The sequence below is a fragment of the Microtus ochrogaster genome, chromosome 19 (genome assembly GCF_000317375.1).
Source record: "Microtus ochrogaster isolate Prairie Vole_2 chromosome 19, MicOch1.0, whole genome shotgun sequence".
NCBI classification, from domain to species: domain Eukaryota; kingdom Metazoa; phylum Chordata; class Mammalia; order Rodentia; family Cricetidae; genus Microtus; species Microtus ochrogaster.
The window spans coordinates 13,926,217-13,931,198 of NC_022021.1; the positions used below are offsets into that span (position 1 = coordinate 13,926,217).

The 4,982-nt window shown below is 39.9% G+C and overlaps 1 pseudogene; it reads left to right on the forward strand.

Annotated features, from left to right (window-relative positions):
• The first annotated feature begins 2,145 nt into the window (after positions 1–2,145).
• On the forward strand, positions 2,146–2,386 carry LOC113457150 (annotated as a pseudogene).
• The last annotated feature ends 2,596 nt before the right edge of the window (positions 2,387–4,982 follow it).

Below are 4,982 nucleotides of genomic sequence, written 5' to 3' on the forward strand. Positions count from 1 at the left end.
TCATCTTTGGACATAATTTTTATGGCATAAACCGTGCCTTCTTGTATTGACAATCTTTCCGTCAATCTGTCATAAGCTTTAGACAAAATGTGATTGTCACATTCAGCAGTTTTGATTCTCTCAGTTAATGTTTCATTTCCTACAGAAAGGGACTGAAGCTTACGATCCAAATCAGCTGTTCCCTCTTACATAGTAATGAATTTCTCCTTAATATCAGCCTGTACCTTTTTTAAGTTTTGCTCATTTGATCGAGTCATGTTAAACAAAGATCTGTTCTCTTCCTGGAGAACTTCAAACTGATTCTTGAGAAGATTGTTGTCATTCTCAATTGTTTTTAAGCGCTCAATCTCTGCCTTAAGAATCCTGGATTCGTCTCGTAAAGACTTTATCATATTTCTATTATCAAACCATTTAGTGCCAATGAAAACTACGAATCCCAGAAGGATCCATAGATGTGGGGTGATAGACACCTCTTGTAAAATCTCCCACATGGTATAATTAAAAAAACTGTTAAATTCTTGAATAGTAACGTGTTCAGACATTTTATTTATAAAAGAAAAATTTTTTACCTGCAATGATCAGTTCCTGCCAGTGGTGGTCTCTGTGTTTTTGGAGCCTGTCCTGGAACTAGCTCTTGTAGATCAGGCTGGCCTCGAACTCACAGAGATCCACCTGTCTCTGCCTCCCGAGTGCTTGGATTAAAGCTGTGCACCACCATCACTTTATATCAGACAAAATCTGCCGCTATGGCGGCTTTTGTTGCAAAACCGCAGGCACTTGAGCTTCTGCTAATTCAGGCAGTGGGGTTCTGCTGCAAACTTAGCCAAGGCAGGCAGGGAGGGGTTAATTGCTCTGGCGAGCAGGCGGGGCAGAATGGGCCTGTGTGGCCGAGTATGTCTCAGACTAGGCACTGGGGCCCGAGTCACTAACTAAAACACAGCACCTGGGAGCGTGCTGTGTTAGCTAGCGGGCTACGCACTTGAGTCGGGGACAAAATAGCCCGATGTTGGACGCCAAAATGTAACGGCGTAGACATATGCAGACCGATTGTAAATATATATATATAGCTTTAATGGAGAAATAGACTTACAGAACCACCGTTTCCACGGAGACCAGGAAAGCAGAAGCAGTGGCTGGGAGCACTGGCCAAATTTATAGGCAAACATTAGCCTGAGGCGAACACGCCCCCTAAAGGGCGGGACTTATCCCTACAATACACACACACATACACACGTACACACATACACATCTTGGTTGTCATTTTACTCTATCACTGCTAGTGACTCACTAGGAATATATTTTCTTCCTGTTTCCATGATCATAAGTTCTGCAGACTTAGAAGGTTTGGTTCCAGAGTGGGAAACACTCCTGCCAGGAGATTCAATGAACACTTTATTGAACTGAAAACTCAAATCTTCTCCTAATCACTTTAGGCCTCTACTTCCCTGAAGCCCACAATCTAGGAAAGGAATAACAGTGTTTAGAGGGATGATTGATCCAGATTACCTAGGAAGGAAAAATTGGATTGCATCTCCACAATGTGGGTAAGAACGATTATGTCTGAAGTACAGGAGCTCCTTTAGGGCACCTCTTGGTGCTCCCATGTCCTATGACTAAAATAGTGGGAAGCTACAACAGCCTAATACAGGCACAATGACCAAGGGCACAGACTCTTTAGGAAAGAAGTGCTCCAGAGAATGAGGTGCTTGCTGAGGGTGGAGGAAATACAGAATGAGTAGTAGAGGAAAGTAGCTATAAATACCTTCTAAGGCCATATGACCAATTACAAAAATGAGGATACAATGGACATGAGTGCTCTGCCCTATTTTATGAAGAATGTGTTAGTTCAAATATTTGTGTGGTTTTTTCCTGTTTATTTATTATACAACCTGACATCAAATAAGAAAATATCAGTAGTTACCATATTTAAGTGAAGATAATAAAAGAGTTTCTCACAAGGAACATTGCCACCTGTTCTATAATTTAATGAAAAAAGGGTGCCACAAATTTGGAAGACAGGAAGGAGGGTTATAAGAAAAGTTTGGAGAGAAGAGGTAAACTAGAGGGTATTGTAATCTCAGAAAATAAAAGAAGTATTTAAAAATAAAAACACCAGGCCTGCGTAGAGCGGCGTGCTGCGGCAAGATGGCGGACAAAGAGAAAAAGAAGAAAAAAAGCACCTTGGACTTGTCTAAGTACATTGACAAGGCCATCCGAGTGAAGTTCCAGGGTGGCCGGGAAGCCAGAGGGATCCTGAAAGGGTTTGACAGAGGATACAGAGCAGCTGAGGCTCATGGTGTGCCGCAGCACCTCGGTGGTGCTTATCTGCCCACAGGATGGCATGGAGGCCATCCCCAACCCATTCGTGCAGCAGCAGGATGCTTAGCAGGCGGCCTCACCCTGGGGCACTCTTTTCCTGTGTAAGCTTCTGTTTGGTGTTTTGGTTTCTGTTTTTCTATTTTGTTTTGTTTTTTTAATAAAATTGCCGACTTGAGCAAAAAATAAAAAATAAAAGCATCACTTATGCTCTTTATAAAAAAGCAGGAAACCTACCTTGATTGTCTAGGGTAATATTATCTAACTTAAAATTTTATCGAAACGGTATCAAAGAGTGACCCTCAAGTATTCATGGGTGGGAAAGTCCTTTGGCTATTTTAAGGACAGACTAATGCTACATAACTTAACTCCACCAAAACAATTTGTCCTGGTTAGCTTAACTATCACCTTGCCATGGCATATGTTACCTGAGAAGAGATTATCTGCTGAGAGTGTTCTCAGATCACATTTACTTGTCTGTGGGAGATTGTCTTGATTGTTATTTGATATAGAAGGTCCTAGCTCACTGTTGTTGGCACCATTCCCTGGGCAAGTGATCCTGGGCAGTACTAGAAAGCTTGCTGAGAGAACAAAATCAAGCCAGCTACTAAGCTGCAACATAATGGCCCCTGCTATATTTCTTTGTGAGCTCCCTGCTTAGAAGTAACTCCATGTAAAACAGCAACCAGCCCTTTAGGTTTCTGCTTGAGTTTCTGCCCTGACTTATTTTAACTAAGGACTGTAACCTATATCAGAATAAACCATTTCCTCCCCTAAGTTGCTTGAGATGGTGTCTTATCACAACTACAGAAGACAAATTAGAACAGTTTTCTCTCAACAAATTAATGGATTCATCACACAGATACATTTTCATTTACTTTTCTTCAACATGTAAGAAGAGATTAAGGAAGAAATGTAGAGGGTAAGAAAAAGCACATTGAAAAACCAAATACATGCTGGAACATTTTGTCATAGATAAACAGAAATTTTCATGATTTTTTTAATGCTGAAAATGATCTGCTAAACTTTAAGCCTTTAAAATAAAGCTACATATGAATTTTTGTTAACACAAGTATATGAAGAAGGGATTTCCTAATTCTGGAATTTTTCAGTCATTTTACCAAGGAATTTACCACTTGGAGTGGTTTATAATTTTTATTTAGAACTTCAGAATTTTCTTGTTTCACTGTGACAGTTTTATAGAACTGATTATTATTTTTTTTAAAAATATTCACAGCAAAAATGAGATTCAGACTTTAACTTTCATGTAAGCCACATGTTTCTCTTTGTCTTCTCCAGCACTGTTTTCAAATGTTTAACAGTAGAACTACTCAGAACTTCAAGTGCTCTGTGTCTAGACAGTGGGTGGAAATCATTTACTTAAAACAGGAAACCAGACCAGAAAAAATAAGAGTAAAAATCAAGTTTGGCTCTCTGAGGATTAGATAGGGGTGGTATGGGAGGATGTGTGGAGGGAATGGAAGGAGAGGAGGGAGTGGGAACTTGGATTGGTATTTTTTAATCTAATAAATTAAAAAAATCAAGGTCAGAAGTCATGCCAAGTGTTCTACACAGACACTGCTCATGGCCATGTGGCTCTGTGAAAGAGGACACTAAGGTCAGATACCAAGTGAGAAGCTAGACAGTCACTCTGGGCATAGCTGTTTATATCATTCCATAGCCACCTCCTCACTGGGATTTTTCTATAACTGATAATAAGCAGATAATAACTGATAATAACTGATCAAGTACTGTCAATTATTTAGACTCCTTATAAGATATACTTTATATTATTAGAAGAAATATAAAATGATCATATTAAGAATATGTTGGGACAACTATTAGTATGGCTTGCCAAAAATAGAAATAATTAGTATGTGATATAAGTTCACATTTCTTTATTCTAGAAGGTAATATCATGATACCTGAATTTCAATATTGATGACATTTGATACCGTAGCATAACAAAGTTTAAAAAGAAAGCCTGAGGAAATGGCTCAGGGGTTGAGAGCACTTTGCTCTACACATATTGAAACTGAGTTCAAATTCCCAGCACTTATGTAAAAATCCATGGCACGGGAGAATTGTCTGTATTCTGTCAATCATGTATTTTAATAAAAAGCTGATTGGCCAGGCAGGAAGTATAGGCAGGTCAACCAGACAGGAAGTAGAGGCGGGTCGATGAGAAAAGGAGAATGCTTGAAAGGAGGAAGCCCATTCCTCCCATTCCTGCCCAGACCACCAAGAAGCAAGATGTAATCTACCTGTCTGAGAAAGGTACCCAGTCATGTGATAAGAACAATGGGTTAATATAAGCTACAAGAGATAACAAGAAGCCTGAGCTAATGGTCTAATGGACCAATCAGTTTTATAACTTATGGAGATTTCTGTGTGATTTTCTTTGGGGTTTGCCAGCTGTGGGGTACCAGGTGGGACAGAAATCCCCACAGCAGGCCCTCATGTTACAAATCCATGCTTGACTGAGTGTGTCTAGAACTCCATCACACATGAATGGAGACAGACAGACCATTAGAGCAGTGGTTAGCCTGTTTAGACAAAACATTAAGCTTATGGTTTTATGAGAGACCCTGTCTCAAGGGAATATTGTGGAGAACAAGGGAGGAAGACACCCTAAATCCTGCTCTAGGCTTCACATGAATATGCAC